General features: G+C 41.2%; 1 protein-coding gene across 5 annotated transcripts in view; it reads right to left on the bottom strand.

Annotated features, from left to right (window-relative positions):
* The window catches only part of htr2cl1 (5-hydroxytryptamine (serotonin) receptor 2C, G protein-coupled-like 1), a 122,644-nt gene that overhangs the window by 96,121 nt on the left and 7,218 nt on the right, over positions 1-19,305 (bottom strand). The window lies entirely within an intron of this gene.

The raw sequence follows: 19,305 nt of genomic DNA, 5'->3' as shown, positions 1-19,305 counted from the left end.
GAACGAATGAATGAATGAATAAATGAATGAATGAATGAATGATTGCCTCTTCAATGAATGTCTTCACAACGTTTCTTCTCTTTTTCCATCTCTCCATCTTGCAGAATCACTCACGGATTTTACTTGACAGTGTTTGGTGTGTGAGTGTGTGCACAATGTTGTCATCTTCTCTGTTGGCTCTGCAGTAATGGAATTAGCTGGAGTTTCCAGTCACCTTTGGGCCAGAAGCAGAAGATTTATCACCCCATGGAGAAAAGAGAGGAAGATGTGCCAGTGACTTACTGGAAGTACTTTGTTTCAGATTTCCCTTCAGCCATTCAGATAACACACACATGGGCCTAAAATAGGCCGTTTTCTATGGAAAAAGAATTATTGATATTCTGATAAATCACAGTGACTCAACCTTTTCCACGCCACATCTAACCCCATAGCAATGTGGAGACCAAATCATGTATTCGTGTACTTGTACTTTATCGAGTAAATGATAAAAATCCATCTGGACTGAAAGCAGAGGAAGCAGAGTTTTAATTTTGCTTCACTTTGTTGGTGGAAAGATAATTTCTTTAACCATCTTCCCATCTCTTACATAAAAAAAAAAAATCAACATCAACAGGAAGACTGGAGACTCAGACTGATAGCAAGCAAGTGAAAAAATGACGCAGGTCCATTGGCAACAACAATTAAGCTCATTTCACCTAAACTGTGCGACTGGACCACTCTTAATACCACTGAGGCCACCAGTAGTCCCTGGGCCACATTTTGGGAACCAGTGGTTAACATTAAATGTTCATCAAGCTGTCATGGCTTCCCTGTCATCCGACAGTCACCAATGACTCAGAATTAGCCAACAATGCTAATTTCTCCTCTCGGGCTAATCGCTGTAATTGCTCTCTTGAAGGTGGCTGTGCTATTTTTCGCAGCGGGATGGGAGAGAGGTGTGAAGTGGAAACATGTGGGCTGCAGAGAAGAAGAAGACAAAAAGGGGAGCCATTTGTGTGAGATGGCTTCACAAGAGCTTGCTCTTTGTCTCACTTTCCTCTGATGGCTGAATTATGCCCAATAATACCTGCTGTGAAATATATAAAATGGCTGAGCCGCTATGTTTTTGGAGAGTACTCGTAACATTTCTAAAAACTTTAAGTTGACTGTATGTTCAGATTCTCAGCAGAGGCTCAAGTTTTTTTTTGTTGTTTTTCTTTTCCTGAATCTTTTCCTTAAAAATTAAAGCACAGAAAAGGTGACTTGTCTATTTATCATGGGACAGGACTTAATATCTTGAAATGCTTTTGAGTATTTTGAGTATTTGCACAAAAGCGTGGAGATGACAACACAAGGACATTCATCCAATTGGTGCAATTCATCTATCACATAAGCTTTGTTCTGGGAAATGAAGGCTTCATTAGTGCATCATCATATTTGTCAAATTCTCAGGTACAATGTTATTGCAGCTGCTTCAAGATTTCCATTCCAAACTCTGCGGCGCTCATTAGTTTCACTGTCGGTAACACAAGGCCAAGGATTGATGGTGGACTCAACGCTGAGTTTGCAGCCTTCTGCGGCCCAATCAATGGAACTCATTAACAGAAAAAAAAAGTAAGAGTTAATGTGGAGCTGTCGCTTGAAAGCCGAAGCCTCATTCGTTACATCCGGCCGCGGACTTCTTCATTTTTCTGACGTACAATGATGCTGCAAATGTTGTGCAACACTTCAAAACTGTGATTCACCCGAGCAGCTGGTGTTTTGCTTCTCTTCATCTGCTCTGCTGCAGCGGTGCATTAACTGGCCCTCATCTAGTCTTTGCTTGTTTCGATTCAACGTGTGGACCCCAAACTCCCACAAACGTCTTCTCTTGTGTCATTAATTCTCGCTTCCTGTCTCATCATCATATCAAATGTTGGAAAAACAAAAACATTTAGAAAAACATTCCGAGTTGGCTCTTGCTGCCTTCAAGCATAAATATACAATTTTGGGTTCTGAGTGCGAGAGAGAGCGGGAATGTGGCTCTATCTATTTATGCACAGGTAATGTCACATTTACAGCTCACCGCCTTGTACCTGAGCAGCCTGCAGCAAGGTTTGAATGCTTCAGGGGAACGAGACGTTATGCAGGAATGTGTGAGCCACATTTGGCAGCTGCTGCACAATGCAGCCAAAAAAAAGTTTACAGCTGATTGTTACACTAGGATACAACATCTTCAGCCAGCTGGTGAAACTGGGAGAAATTCATAGAAATGAAACCCCTCTGCAAAGATCACACTCACACACACACACACACACACACACACACACACACACACACACACACACGATACGTAATGGATTGAATGCATTGACCTTCCTTCTCCGCTGTTGGAAAGCTGGATAGTCTCAAAACAGAACAGGAAATATCTACACGCACATAAGCAGCCAAGCTGCAGTGACAGGTCAATGCACACTCGAACATAAGCCGTCTACATGCAGAAGTACACAGTGTTCTAACGGGAGTGGGAGTGTGAGGAAGCGACAGCGACGGGGACTGTGAATTGTATTTGGCCATCGGAAAGCTGCTCATCCTCTGTGTGTTTTCACAGTTCGAACATGCAGAGACAGAGAAAGAGGCGGCTTTCCTTTTTCTCTCCTCTCCTCCACCTTCCAGTCAGGAGAGAAACCCAGGAGGGCCAAAAAACAGCGGGGGGATGAGAACTTGGTTAAATAAGTCAGGAAACAGCAGGATGTTATGAAGCGTTAGATCAGCCAGCGGGTAAAAATAAATCAAGCCACGTGGAAACGTTCACACGACCACGTATCGCAAGGATTCAGGTCCAACTTGGAAGAACCTGCATCTCGCTGTTCATGTACAAAAATTATTTTCAGAGCCAGCGAAGGAAGTAGACTGTCTACATCCTTTAGGCCTAAAATAGGAATGAGCCTTTTATTAAACTGTAACATGTGTGAGCTGTGTGTTGTGGTTCGCTGTTCTTTTGGAGACAACACAAACATCATCTGCCTCAGACTTTTTGCCTTCTACTGTGCAACATCACCGCCCTCACCAAAAAAAAAAAAAAAAAAAAAAATAATAATAATAATAATAATAATAATAATAATAATAATAATATTAACCTGTGGACCAGGAAAGAGAAATTTAAACTTAATAAGGAATAGAATCTCTTCTTTATTACTTCTCAAACTGGTGTTCGTTATGTCCACAATGGAGCAACATCATCCGTTGTTATGTGTTCTTAATGAAATCTCTTTCCTCCCTCCACCCGTTTAGCTGCCCTGCTATTTATATCCGAAATGACTCCGGCAACTCCCAGGCTGTATCTCTTTCCATCGACTTTCTCTGCGTCTCATCCATAACAGGGTCCCTCCAATTTCACCTCCCTTATCCCCCACCACACCTTTTTAGCCTGTACTGTATCTCTCTGCTTCTTATTTATTGTGTTGTGAATATTTCATGGCTAAGAACAGCGTCGTCCACTTCCTTTCATACATTAAATGTGTTGAGTGTTTTTCATTGAGAGGAGCTGGTGCCATGGTAACTACAGCCTCAGGTCGACTACAATGGAACGAGCATGAAAGAAAAAGTTTTTGGGATAATGTCAAACCAAAGTGATGCGAGGAGTGATGATGCATGCGCCTGTGCAAGGTCACAGCAGTAGGGGGGAGGCAGCGACACAGTGGGGGGGGGACCTCCTCGCCGCCTCCCACTGGTTTCTCTTAGCTGATGGAAATCAGTCAAATCAGGAGCACTATGGAGCAGCTTAAACTGCTTTGTGTGCCGTTCAGAAGTTTGTTTATTGTGATGCTTGGTAGCTATAACTAAACATTAGCATGAGGACATCCTCACAACAGCTACCAACCCACAATTCTTCGACAGCGTTTGTGTAACTTGTGAAGGATAATGTGCGTTTTGGACAAAGGTATCTGTCCGACCTGAAATTGGATCATTACCCATGATCTCTGCAGGAGCACCGTCACATTTGTTTCCCGAGCACTTGGCACTCCAGCACATTACGTGTTCCAGTTTGCACAAGCATGGCGCCCCGCTGCTCCCCAGTCTCTCAATCTAACACCGTTTTCTCGGGCTCTGACATTTTCTGGCAAGGAGAGATGGCCACAAACTCAGATAGTGCAGAAACGACCCCGTTGGAGTTCCACTTTACAGTCTCAACTGTGAAGTAACTGCACGGAGATATCTGCCAATATTAAGACAGAAAAGCTGGAACTGTTTCTTTTCGTATCATTTACATTTCACGAAACATGTTTCTCCTCTAACTGTGCCGCTTGCTTTCTTCTCCTAAACTTCCATTCTTATGAAACCTATGATAATGAAGTAAGTGCAGATACATTAAGCCGAGTCGTTATGAATCATTTTTATGCCTCTTTGTAATGAATATTACTAGAGTAAATCAAATTAACCTTTTTCAGGCCTATCAGCTTCCAGATGGTCCGGATGGCTCAGTAAGATTCATATCTGTGCGAGCGCTCTGTTTCTCATTCCCGGGCTGATGGTGATGATGACGACGATGATGATGCAGGATGGTGTGTTTCTCGTTCCCCCTGCTGCTTCCCCTCGAAGCCCTCGAGCAGGTTTTTAGATTTTAGTTTAGCCAGCCCAGCATCCAGAGTGAAACAGCTTCTATAATAAAAGTATAGTCCTTTTTTTTTTCTTTAAATATATTTTCTGTTTCAAAAACAGATCAGCCCTGACATACTCTCCTTCTCATCATCCCTCGCTTTCTGACTCATCCTCATTTCGCCATCTTTGCAGCAGAGTGCATTTCCCTTTCCCACCTCACATTTCATCTCCTCTTTTTGCTTTTCCCTTTCGGTCTTCCTCTCCTCATCTCCTTTTTTTGTGTCTGTCTGTTTACATTGCAATTTCCTCCCTTTTCCATCATTTTTTCCCCACCCATCACCCCTCAGCTCAAAATGAAAAAAAACCAAAACATAAGGCCGGCCCTCACTTCAGCACTTTTTCCACCGTTTACGTGGTGAAAGATTTAAAAGGAAAAGGCCGTTTTCAGTCTGGATGCTATAGGTAAATGACCTGCTCTGACTGACAAAGACAGGACCCGATCTGACATCTGTTCTCACAAAGCGGTTGATAACGTGGAAGAAAGAAACAAACACATCTCATAATAAGTAGAGGCAAAAAAAAAACAACACACTCCAGAGAAAAGCCCAAATTCACGGTGTTGGTCTCCGTCCATCTGTCAAGTTCTGTTAAGTACTTTCTGCACATAAAGCCAGATGTCACCGATAAAAAGCTGAACTCCTATTTGCTTTGAGGGTCTACCTTCTGAGCCTGGCCCAAAGAACCAGAAACCCAGTCTTACTATCTGCCCATAATCAAGGCGGATAGAAACTAGAAATACAAAATGATGAAAACTTGTCCCAACGCCGCCCTGATGCCCTCTGCAATTATTCATACTTGCTGGCTTAAACTTCTCTGGACTGATGGATAGTTGGCTTCGGTTACTTGGAGCGAAATGAGACAACACTTCATTATCTTTGATCCATCTCTCAAAACGCAGAGTGCTGCTCTCTAAGCAAAGTGACTGAATTGATTTCAGATGGACGTCTCCAAGACGCCAATCCTGATTCACTAATCTGTGCGAACAAGGTTATTTCTGCATGTGGGAACTGAAACCATTAGCCGGAGCGGTGGAACTGAGCTATTCAGCAAATCTCCGGACAGTTCACGTATTACTCTGCCTTCTAACGTTGGGTACAATTCATTTCCATCACACACTGTTTCCTGGAGAACAAGTTCGATGTGAGCTGACAAGTTGTTGTGTTAAACTGGAGCTCAAACTCCACCTTAATGGCTTCAGGCAGGACTGGAGGGGGCTCTTTGGACAATTTCTAATACCTTTTCATTCCTGACCACCAACACACACAAACAGACTGAAGGCGTTAAAATTGAGCTGAGTGGGCCAGGTTTCACTCCACTGACTTCAGTGCTGCAGCTAGTCAGCTACAAATGAAAACAGCTCAGGGTGATAAAAAACTACTTCATAACTGTGTGTGTGTGTGTGTGTGTGTGTGTGTGTGTGTGTGTGTGTAAGTGGTATTTGTTCATATATGACCGAAACGCCTACCAATGTCAGTTGGAGCTTATCTTAATTACAGGGGATGCCGTTTTGCCGTGATAAGCTACCTGCCTGGACATTTTATCCTCCAAAGAAACCTCCTTAAATGTTGCTATGAATACCAACCAAACACCAAACTCTGAATAAATGTCGGCTTCTCTTCTTCAGAAGTTAGCGTGTTAACCAGTTAGCCCAGTTATTTAAGAAAAATAACTGGATCATTAGCCGCTAAATGCTCCACATAGTCTGCCCTTCGGTTCTTAAGAGGCCACCGTTTCTTCACCGTTAGATTCATTCTGTACCAAATGTGAGCAATGTGGGGGAAGCAGATGGCGGACCAGAGGGTGTGTCAACGGAAGAGCATGACGCCATCGCTGCACCTGCTCAGCACCTGACTGATTAAACGGTCTGCTTCCAGTCACGAGGCCGCGACCTCTACGGATGAAGCTAAGAGGAACAAATGAATATGGATGCATCCTAACAATTTCGCTCACAGAGCTGAAACCTCATGTCCACCAACAGCCAACAAGATAGCTTCATTCTTAACTTCACATTTTAAAGAAAAGGAGATAATGCGTTTTTGATTTGTCAGCTTCCGCTGTAAGTATCCACCAAATGTTTATTCTTGTGTTAATGCGCCTTGTTTACACGCTTTTCTCTTCACTCGCCATCACGTTTATGGAATCAACATTACTTTGACGTTGAGTGAACGTCCCATCAGGCAGGCCGGCGGTGAATTCATCACATTTTTTTTTTTTTAAGCTTTGCTCTGCCGGAGCTTGGCGAGCACTCTGCCTTTAGACTGGAGTGTTTGTGCTTGCTCCAGATAGAGAATTAGAGATCAGAGTGAGGCATTTCTGCACCTGTATCCCCTTCACATCTCATTTCATCTCTCTGCCTCGCCATCACTCCACCTCTCCAAGGCCCTTCTGATGTTTATTTGCTCTCATTAAATGAAAGCAAACTGCTCCAGGGAAGAAGTTTTTCTTATTTTCTGTATGTAAAAATCCACCTGCTTTTAGATTGATTCATAAAACAGATTTGTGATCTCTGACAACATCCCAGCATTCTTAAAATCACTCCTGAGATTGATCTGTGCAAACGTGACGTAAAAAAAAAAAATTCTAAATTTTAAGTATATTTAATATTTAAGGATCTAACCCAGAGCACTGATGCAAATCTTTAACTTCGGGTCTGCTGTTGTGAGTAATAATGTGCTCCCAACACTCCATTATAATCCTCTTACAGTAACAAACAAACGCAGCAGCAAGCATTTGTTACAGTCTAATGTCTCTAAGTAGGAGATACTTGACCATTTGATCCTTTGACTGTGTGCACTTCAAACTCCAGTCCAGTGCCTATGGATCTCCCTTATTGAGTTATTGACGCCAAAACTTCTCAGTAGTCCGATTGCCCCAACAAAGGAAATGAAAGCATGAAAAGTAAAGTGTGGAAACAAGACTCCCACATGCACCGACGCCTGTTTGTTAAAGTGCCCACTCACCATTGATCTCCGCTATTCAACACTAGGTTGGCTTTTTTGATTCAGCGGAAGCAAAACGCATTCGATGAAAAAGCATTAAATGCTTTAAATGCACGAGACCTCATCATTAGCAGAGGGGAAGAGAACAATAAGTTCTTAGATGAGAATTAGAGCATCCTCTCTGCTGTGACACAAAGATAATTTTACACTCAGTCTGATGCAGCAGACTTTTTTGCTTATTTTACTGGGTGGATGGATACGAATGTAGTTGCAACAGAAAATTCGAGAGAGCTGTCCTGACGTCAAGAAGCGCCAGCGGCCGCCAGACACAGGTTCAAGTCCAAGACCTGCAGCCTTTTACTTCAAATCCCCCTCAATCCATCCCTCTCTTCTTCCCCTGCAGCTTTCAAAACAAAGGCTGCTCTACCCTCCAAACAACCTCTATTTATTTTTTACAATGCTGCACAATGAAGATGCCAACGTGGCTCTAAGTCATGAAGGCTCATGGTTCTACTGCCGACCGATCAAATTCCAGCCAGATTCTGTAAAAAACAGAAAATACATTTACCTGAATGAGCTGCTGTAGTGCAGTTGAGTGTGATATTAAGAGATACAGAGCTGCGTGTCAGCGTTTTGATTTAATGCACACAGACTGTAGAATGTGCGTCCCATACAAAAAAAAACTGCAGATAGCAGTAGTATTGAGAGCATTGAGAGAAATCTGCATTCATGGAAAAGGGCATCCATGTGTACAATCAAAAAAACACAGAGTTACTTATTCTGACTACTTCTCTTTTGGAGTTTTGCAGAAAATAACATCTGCAGTGAACAAAGACGCTTTTTCCCCCCAAGTTTCTTTTCAGCACAACATTCTTCTGCAACTTTTATGACTTATGAAGCCAAGATCCAACCAGGAAGCGAAAAAATAAACAAAGAAACAAAACAAACCACACCGCAGCCATCAAGGCGGACTTGGTGGTGACATCAAACGCTCCCGACAACCTCCGTGATATCATTTAGCAAATAATGTAAAAGCTTAAGTGAGTCATGACAGGGGCATTTACTGGGAGAAAGAACCTCCTCCCCGCCCGGGGCAGACGGCGGCATCGCTCTGGCCCTGCTCCAATGGTAACAGATAAGAAGCTTACATTTTGAAAGCATAAAGTTTCTATTTCTTCCCCCCAAAACACACAAATAGGATTAATTTCATCACGGTGCAAGAAAGCATTGTAGCTTAGAAAATCACCTTAGGGAACAGTGTCTGAGTGTCTTATAAATCAAAGCTACCGTGGTGTGGCTTTTTCTTTTTTTTTTTTTTTTTGTGCTGTCAGGGATGTCTGCTGGAATATCTTAAGAGTTTGATTGAATCAGAATAAGTTCAGTCGTCTTCGAGCAGCACGAGGACGTCAGGAAAGGAGGCAACAACCGCGCTTACCCTTTCTTCTTCTTTTCTTAAAATGTTTGAAGAATATAATATTGAGTTTGCTGGATCTCGATAGAATGAAAGAGAATTAAATGCCAAATGTAAAATTTGTGCCAAAACTCGTGTTCTCAGCTGGACCATCTTTACGGCTGTTCATCTGGAAATCATCCAACTTCATCCTAAACCTCAAATTCTGTGCAGCCTAAGTCTTAAGCCTTTGTTTGGACTCCTGCAACAGCGTCCAAGAGGCGCTTGTCAAAGCGGCAAAACAAACTGGCGGTCCGTTTGGACCGCCACGCTCACAAAATTCAAGTGAAAACTGTGCAGACTGAATTCAAATATCTCTGTGCCACTCCACATTTCAGTGGCAGAGCTCCCCCCCTGCTGTTCTCCTTCTGCTCTGTGAGGTAAGCGAGCGGCGGTGCTCTTAATGGGATGCTGTCCCTGTGTGAGACGTTGGACATACGCTGTACACATCCAGCTAAAATAATAATCATTTAAAAAAAAAAAAAAACTGCAGTTATCGGGGCTTTTTTTTGTTTGTTTTCTTTTTTGACAACTGGTTGAGTGGTTATATAAGTTCAGCCAAGAAAATAACAGGCGGTTAGAAGGAAAGCAGTAGTCACTTTATACTGTGCTGAGGGGGAATATTTTTGCAAAGAGCTGGTTCTGCAACAGTGCAACGAAAGTTTTACCGCTCCTTTTCCATTCAAGGCCATCTGCAGAAATCAAAATAAAAAGGTCCTTCCTCTTCATCAGGACAGACATGTCATTTATTTTAGCAATCAGGTTGCCCTGTGTGGTTTTTTTTTTTCCTGGTAGATGAGGTGCACTAAACAAAATTCCGCCTTTTTTTGTTTTCAAGTCTGTGTCAGTCCTCATCGTGATTAATGTAGCAAGAAATTTGATTTTTGAAGCAACACAAACAAAACACTTAAGAGAGATGAACATCTCAAAGCGTTATGTTTTTTTTATACAACACTGCATCCAGTTAAATAAGGACGTGGCAACAACGAGGACGACGACCACGAACATGACTCCACAACTCTGCATGTGCACATTGTGTAAATTAATTATGTTGACGAGCACTCAGCCAACTGTAACATCCTTATCTCAGCTATAAGTTGTAATGAGGATACGCTGACGGGAACTTTACTTTCACATTCAGCCATTAGCTGATAAGCTTATCTGTTTGTGCACATAAGTGTGTGTCTGTCTAATCAGTTGTGTGACACAGTTACATCTTTTTTTTTTTTTTGCCGCTGTGACAACTAACCACGCCATTGTACTCTGATTTCCTTCTTCTTTTCACTGCATTCATTCTCAGGGTATAGTTAGAGGGACATCATCAATTTAATATCACTACAGTCCTAAATTCCTGCAGTTCAATCCCCAAGTTGTGTTATAAAAACAAATGTGAAGCCAAATAAAAGTTGCTTCTGAGAGTTATGAGGCCATAAAACTTTAAATAGACATCGGCCTTGAGAATGGATTGAAAGAGAAAATTTATTTGTAATAGTCATTTTTATGCAATTATGTGCATCTGTTAACTGCTGCGACGACAATGTGAGCGGGCCTTCAGTCGCTCTGTTCTTGCAGCTGATATGAAAAATTAATTTCTGTGTTTCTACAACCACAATAGAATTTATTTGCTCGCTGAAAAGTTAAGAATCCAGTGTTTCTTCGGTAGCAACTAAAAAAGTATTGCTTTGTAAAAAGAGGCTTCTGGTGTGTGTGCCTGCACGCACACACAGCACTCGCTGGTTTGTGGGATTCATGTCTGAGGTGGACTTAAAATTGATAGCCTCTTCGGTGCAACACGAGTAGCACGGAGAGTGAATTTCTTTAAGTTCCTGAGTACAAAGTTCTCTGCTGCAAAAATGAAGCTTGCACAAAGTTTGTGTATGTTTTTTACTCTCACGCTGTGCTGTAGAAAGTGAAATGCTGCTTATATTTATTCTTCAGCTGAACACGCTGAAAGCGCTGAATACGTAAAATATAAGTTACACCGTTTGGTCAAGGCAGAACCTAAATTAAATTAAAACTTAATTTAGTCACATGAAATGTATCCAAGCAGCAGAAACGTGCTGACAGATTTTAAAAGAGCAAATCGAAATCTAACGAAGGTTAATTAAGGAGGATTAAGAAATTGTTGTGGCACATGAGCTTTAAATAATGACTCAGTCTTAATAAAAGCATCCAATGCCACTCAATTGAAATGAGTCATTAGTATTTATATCGGCAGCTTTTTTTTTAATTCTCAGGTGTTAGCTGCATATATAACATTTTTACAAGCCACTTCAAACTACTTATGAATTATTCATTATTCATGTCAAGAGACATGAATAAAGATTACAAGAATATCGAGCACCTTTATTTTTAATTTATGCCAACACAAATGTGAGACAATAAAACAAATGGTATAAATAGAATATTTAAATGAGCAAGAATAATTGTATTTATATAGAGATGCTTGATAAACTTTTCCTGTCCACCCAATGGCCGTTAATTACAGAGGGGGGGGAAACGTTCAGTGGATTTGTGAAATCCATCGATTTTGAGTCGTCACCGTCTGGTCTCATAGATTTGTTTCCAAACTGTCTCGGATCTTGGAGAGCACAGAATAGATTGAGCATGTGAGCATGTTTCAGCGTCCAGAATGAGAATGAAGGATGGCAGGCAGATGATTGGATATTACTGCCGTTTTGTTTTTCATTTGTTGTGATGGAAAAGGGCCCTCTACACACACACAGACAGACACGCACTTAATTACCAATGAAAATGTCACATTTATTTTGCCTCTGCTGGTTATGAAAACACTGGCCACACCAGCGAGGAACCGCTGATTTACGGCTCTACTTATCCGCAAAAAAGAAAGATTCATCTACATTTGGTAACATGATTTGTATTTCCTCAAAATAAACAATGCTCAGTAATGTTGCTTGCTCTTGATTAAGCTAAAATTCCTTGTCTTTCCATGATTAATGTTGAACAATCATGTAAAAATAAGCCCTTCATCTTAACTAACCGGCCTTTTGAAGTGGAAAGCAGCAAAGATGAAAGTTTAACTTTTTTTCTGAGCAACATCTGGAGCAGGTTCAAGTAAGATTATGAAACGATAAATGCTAAAATATTGTTTGGGAAGAGTAAGTGAGCGTAATAAACAGGACTTAAAGTGATTTTAATTGGCTCTTTTTATTCCCTGTGAGTTAAACGACCCCCATTTATAATCATAAGGTTGTGTTATTTCAAAAACTGTGCTCTGGTAAACTCACTTCTAACTCAACAACCCCAAAATATTCATCTCCAAACTCGTTGTCCTCAGACTCCACTGATGACCTGAACCCCCCAATTACCCAAAACATTTCTGTAAACCGGCGGCACGTTGGAGAGGAAACTAAAAAGGTCAGACTTGTTAAGGAAGCATGTGATTTAATCACCAATTTAAAAAATGTAAATTATTTTGCAGTTTTTTCGGATGAAGAGTCTTAACTGAGCTCTTTTTCTTCTCCCTCTGCCTCTTTGTCACATCCTCAGTACAAAGAAAAATAGCTCTCCATTTAAATTCTGTGTCCATGAAGTGATGGACCGCTGATCAGTCATCCTGCAGCTCGAGTGTGACTGAATTAAAAATAAAAAACAATGAATGAATAATATTATTTAAAGAGTCAAATGCTGGTGATAACACAAATATCTGAGAACATGAAGTGAACTGGGGGTTCCAATGAGAGGAGGTTCATTTGTACAAGTCTATTAAAGCCAATCCCCCTGACAAGACGCTGGAGGGGTTATATATCTTCTCTAGACTAGGAACACCTTCGGATCCCCTGGAGGCGCTGGACAGAGACGTCTAGACCACCTGGCCCTCGAGGAGGCCGTCAGACACGAAATGTTGCCAGGGCTTGGTCAGATTTAACTCTCACACCATGCGGTGGAACATGCTGCTCATTATTTTGAAGTCATGGCACCTAAAAATACATTCCCAAAGTTTGATCTGTGAAGCTGTGAAATGATGGATCGCTGGCTTTCTCAAAACTAATGAACCACACATCTCTCCCCTCTGCAAACGCACCGTACACAACTTTATATATATAGCTGCAAAAAGTTTCTGCCCAACAAACCGGCCCGCTGAGATGTAGAATAGTCAAGCCACTTCGTCATCTTTGAAAAAACACTCAGATCAGAACAAGAGTGGCAGTCTATCAAGCTGTCTAAACAAAGATGGGCTTTGTGGTGTAATTTTGTGCGTTTCTGCACAAAGTTGAATGTGGACAAAGAAGAGGTTCAATGGAGAGAACGGTGCTGAGATGCCATTTAGCTGAAAACCAATATTTCTGGGTATTAGGGTTTTTTTTTATTTCCTTTTGAACGCTCACCTGTGAGTGTTATGGAAGAGAGAGCGACAGAGACTCATCAGCTAAAGATTGAGTAATAACTCACTGAGCGCCATCACGCCACTTTTCAACCCAAGCGGGAAAAGTGAATAATGCAGAATAATATAAAAATTGGTTGTCTCTCGTGAGATGAGAGGGGATGGCAGATTTTAAGGTTTGGTCTAAACGTTTCTGAAGCCAGTGGCTGCTGGAGGTTCTTGTTTCTTCTTAATCCGCTTTGAGGTGACTATACACTGTGTGAGCCTTTCACCAGCAGTCCTGATTCATTACGGTGAGGAAATATAAAAATAAAAATCAGGTGGCAGATACGAGCCCTCCACTCCAGAGTAATGCTAATCAGTTCAAGATAGCTGATCAAAGTCAAGTGAGTTAAAATAGATCAAATCAATAAATTGCATGTGAAGGGGGCGGAAGCCGCACATAAACCGTCTCCCTAATTAGTTTTACACGGATGACAGGAGCGATCAGATCTGCTCTTTGATAAAACTCAAACACATAAACAACAGTCAGGGCAAATAAAAACCAATCTAAGTATACAAAACTCCTGCTGCTCTTTTTATTTCTCTCTCTAATTCACTTATGACGTAGGTTTGAGCCAGGAAACTGATAAAAACTCTGATTTTTAATCAGTTTCCTGTCTTACTAATTGGTGTTAATGTAATTAGTCAGACATCACTCCCACACCGTCCATCGGTATGCAAGGAGACATAATCAACATCGATTTCCTGTGACTCATGCTCAGGTTTTAAGTCACATGTGGAAGGACATGACTTCCCGTCGGCGGGGAGCTCTTCTTCTTCCTCTAAACGCTCAATCTGAGTGTCAAGAGTGTTTATTACACTGATTGATGACGAAGGAGAACAGTCCTCAAGTAAATCCCAGAAGAAAAACTAAATCAGAAATGCTGCAGCTTCTTAGAGTAATTTTTGATTACAGAAGATTTTTTCACTCTCCATTAAGAAAGGTAATGGAATCAACAGCTGTTATAATTATTGAAATCTAAACCTTTATTCATGGGGGAGTAAATGATGTTCAATTACTGCTTTTATAAAGCAGCACTTAGTGTTTACCTTCTCTGCTTTTACTGCTCATTTCCTCATGTACATAGTACATCACATACCTAATCCACTTCTGCTTGATAAAAATGTAATAAATGTGTCAGAACTAGGTATTTTAATCTGAATGAGGAGTCGTAGGAGTTTCATTAAAAAACATCCTGAAGCTCCATCCTCTAGTAAAAGTTTGACTTTTCCTGGGGAAATATGATTTTTTTTTTTTTGTGAAACTCACATCTATATCTATAGTTTTATTAGATTTAATATAGTTTAGAGTGTGGGTGTGCAGAGGAGGGACTATGGCTGCTGTATTTCATACCCTGAGAATATGGTTTGGGGAGAAGAAAATTAAAGAAAGGAAGTGTGATGCCGGTCTATGATCTACATGAGGAACCAAACAAAACCCCAAAGGAAGAACTTGGGGGTCACGACGAGAGACGAGCTACACCTACAGAAATCTGCAGCAAACACGATGAAACAGGCTTCAATTCAAGTCACATTTACCCCAAAGTAGCTCCAGAATGAAAGAAGAAATCAAACTGAGGCGCGCACACACACACACACACACACACACACACACACACACACACACACACACACACACGGGGGATTTTGCTGAAAGTATTGCACCAGATTTCGATTAAAATGCGTGTCATGTCTGTGGATTATTACAATCTTTGTCGCTGTGCAGGCTACAGAAAATGTACCATTCTGTGGAATCTGTATGTGTGTGTGTGTGCGTGCATTCGTGTTTGGGAAGAATGGACTCAACTCATAATAGCTGGCTTATCTGTTAAAAATCTGTGTTTACACGTGGGAAAGGGAAAAAGAGTGAATGTTCATTTACGAAGGGACACGTGGCGGCTCGTGAAGGTTTTGTAGACCGTCTGTGTTTTTTAATTTCTTGTCTTTTCAAATAGGGAGCGTTTTGAATTAAAGCTTAATCAATGATTGATTTTACAATCTGAACTGCGATCTAGGAGGAAAAACGCCAATTTCCCAGAAGCCATGAGGACAAATGATTCGCTTTGTGGCTGGAGCCAGCTGAAGAGGAAAAGGCAGCTTTGCTTGATATAATTGCTGGAATAACTGATCAATAATCACAGTCATCAGCAGCACACATGATATTAGTTTGATTGGTTTTACTCATACCAATCTCTACCAGGCTAAGTTGTGATTCTAAGTCTTTTGAGTAAAGAAAAGGTAGAAAAGCCACTGAAATGGTAGTTAGCAATGAACATGCTAACTGCATTCAAATCAAAAGCCATTAGCTAACGCGTTAGCCCTTTTTCCAAACAGGACAGCTGGAGCTCTAACAAAAACAATAAGTTCATGGAGTTTACTGACTATCCTTCTGACCTCCATCCTTCCTATTTTATCCGCGTTGGTGGCTGAAGTTTACAGAAGGCCGATAATTCTGGCTACAAAAACATAACAGCGAAGGTGACTTGTACCTGTAATTGGGTCTTAAAAATTGGCTTTAGGCTGCAGGACCGCCTCAGATAGAGGGCATATCGTTTCAGGTGTTAAACTTTTTATACACAGGTTGTGTGGCTAAAAATAAAGCCTCTTATATCCTGGGGTGAAAAAAGAAAAAGTGTAGATTGAGATAAAGGAGGAACAAGACGAGACAGTGAAGCTATCTTTAAAACAGGTGAGTCATCTTAGCTCTGATTCCCCAAAAGACTTCAGACAAAGCGAAGAAAAAACAACCCTGCAGAGAAAAAATACAGACGTTCTATTATGACCAGAATGTCACCGGAGTTATTGCTCCAACAAGTAGATCTCCACCACGGAGGGTTTATTAAGCTGCTAAATATTAATAAAATACACAACACATCAGGTCCTCATAAGGACAAGCTCATAGTTGTGACGGTGCTGCCAGAGTCATTTTGACTCAATAAAAAGGCAGATGGAGTTTCGTAAACTTGATATATTTTGGCTGGCTGAACGCTGAGCCTGGCAGCCGGAGCCTGAACCAACTGGCCAATTATGGTGTGTTGTTTAAACGACAGCGATAACACATTTTGAATTCAAAGTGATGGATTACTCCAGAATCTGCTGAGAGATTTCTCAAAGCATTCTGAACATTAATGGAGCCTGATGGGGAGAGATTTTATCATTTTATATGCACTGGAAATGTATTGTACACGCACAGCTCCATTACTTCGAGGTCATATTATGTCCAATTCAGTTCATTATTCCGAATGAGGAAGCAATTGACTCCAGCCGTAGACTGGATATACAGCTGGATGTAGCATCCATGACGTCACCCAGAGGTTTTCTGAAAACTGGGGGTGCTCAGCTGTTGTTACCTTGGCAGTGCCCGACTCCGCCTAGTTCAGGGCTAATAAAATAAAATAAACTTTAACAGCACGCACTCACCCATCTTCCACTCAAAGCAGCCATGCCCTCTATTAAAGACACCTTTAAGCCTTTAAAATGGGCGGGTTCGATAAAAATTCACCTCTGTAAAGCTTCCAAACGAGGGGAAATGAGCTGCAGAGTCCAAGATCAGGTTTTATACCTGGTTGTAAATGTATTTCTAGTGTAAAGTTGGATATTATAGTTCGGGTCACTTTAGACGTCCTGGTTGTTTCAGGAACTGCTGGCAGGCTTTCAGATATTCAATAGTTCCTGTTGCTACTGTCTTAAAAAAATAAGATAAATTTTAGTTTCTGTGGGGAAAAGGGAATATTTCAGCCGCCTCCATGTGTGCCAGCTCATGTTCAAGTGGAGCTGGTTGATGCTAAAGCAAATGAAGCATTTAAGTTCTGTTCCGCCGCTGTTAATTAGATGGACTTGGTGGAAGTGCTCTTTATAGAGATGCTTTTGCGGTACCACCATAAAACTTTAAAAACTGACCTCTGAGTGGAAGCGCTGCACGCCGTATGTCAATGTTCGTGGCTCCGAAACGCCGTGTTCATTTTCCCCAGGACAAAAGGAAAAAAAACCCTTCCTGAGTTTGTGTCAGAGTCGGCGGGAGCCCCAGGCAGAGATGCTGTGTTCAAGATTCAGATTACTTTCCTCATTATACCAGATGGAATTTGGCCGTGAGTCTTCTTCCTCTGCTGGTTGAATGACCTTACAGCCAGAGCCCAGAACAGCAGAGTCTCTTGTTGCTACCTCAGGCTACATCGAAAACTGTCCACCTCACTTTAGAGCTGCTTCTCTAGTTTCTTGTCCCAGTTCTGGTTTTGTAATAATCTCTCAGGAAGTCAACAAATGCAGCCTGTTGGCACATTCATTCGTCACATAGTGGAGGTGGATGTGAATTTTATTCTACCGTTGTGTGTACTCTAATGCTCAAACAGCAGGGCATCTCACATTTTGTTCTTAAAAAAAAATTGTTGGTTTAATTAAGAAACTATAAACAAGAGATTATTTCAAGTATTTAACAGTGATTTTATGAAACTGATCCGATTTTAAGAATCAAAAAGCGTCTCGGTGTCGTAGATCTGAGTCTCTCTTCTGTTTTCAGAGTGAGCAAAGAAATCAAATCCTGCAGCATTGGATTGGGTGGTTTGGTCCAGATTGGCGCAGTTTATTTATTTTATATCAAGAAGCTGATGTCCGCTTTCTCCTGAAGAGGATGTAATTGATAATGAGATTTTTCCTAATACCAGAAGATTTACCACGACCACGTTGGGATTAAGAAGTGCCATGTGGGCACGAGCAGACTGCTGTTCGACAATAAACATACACAAACATCCCACTCTGCTGCAAAAATGGTTTTTGACAAGACAACAGATGGCAATGGGTATTTGCTTCCATGTGGTAACACAATCACACAATATAGACTTCAGTTTGCGGAGTGGCGGACACAAACTGAAATTACATTGTGCACGTAAAAGTAAATGTGTTGTTTATCTGCAGTCTGCAGAGCAGAACTGTTGTGTGGCAGATTGATTTCCCCTCACAAACACACACACACACACAAATAAACAAAACATAATATGCAACGTCACATTCCTCAGCAGGAATTTCTCAAAACAGCCACATCCTTAGTTCATAATCGTCTCTGATGGTTGTCTATCTGCTGTCTTCACCCAAACCTGCGTTCATTCTCCTCCTATTTGGTATTTCAGGCATTTCAAACCAAACCAAAAGCAAAAATAATTACAGCTTCTGCTGATCAGAGCCGAAGTGTACGGACAGGAGAAGTCAAGTCAATGAAATGCAACAGAGCAGCAGCAGCGTCAGACGTTGTGACGCAGCGTTCTGAAGGTTAAAGGTTAGTTTGAGTTATTTCTCATTTCATCAGGAGGTGGGTTGTTCATCTGTCCGCAATTCAGAGAAAAGGGAAGAACGTACTCGCCACCAATCAGTTCTGCAAGAGTTGATATTATTCAATCAGGTCATTTTTCCTGTCGTAACTGTCCCTCTGGCAGAATTATAGCCCATTTTGTGAGGATGCAGTCATGAATGGATTCAACATAGAGACGAGTATAACATTTTTAACAACAGAGATAAAAAAAAATAAATAAACTAAATCCCCACAACAAACATAATTTTGAAAGACTTAAATAGTTTGAGGGAGAGTTTCCAATTATTCTAAAAGAAAAGAAGCTGTTTGGTCACAAACAACAACAACAACATTCTTATCTGCATCTGCTCCTTTTTCATTATGAAAACACTAAATTACTGTCGATAGGCTTGCACTTGGCTTACACAGTTCGTGCAAGTAAAGCGATCAACATTTGCATTTTCAATTTCCCCATGCTTGTCGTCACACAAGTGGCTGTTTGAATTACACAGCAAAGAGAGAAATTAGATTAACAGCTGCAGGAATCAAATTTATGCAATATTAAAATTGTGATTGCACCGATGGAGGGGGGAAAAAAGAAAAAAAAAAAAAAATCACCTCACTTATT

The sequence above is a fragment of the Echeneis naucrates genome, chromosome 18 (genome assembly GCF_900963305.1).
Source record: "Echeneis naucrates chromosome 18, fEcheNa1.1, whole genome shotgun sequence".
Classification (NCBI taxonomy): Eukaryota; Metazoa; Chordata; class Actinopteri; order Carangiformes; family Echeneidae; genus Echeneis; species Echeneis naucrates.
The sequence above is the reverse complement of the archived record's forward strand: the minus strand, read 5'-3'. Positions and strand labels throughout refer to the sequence as shown.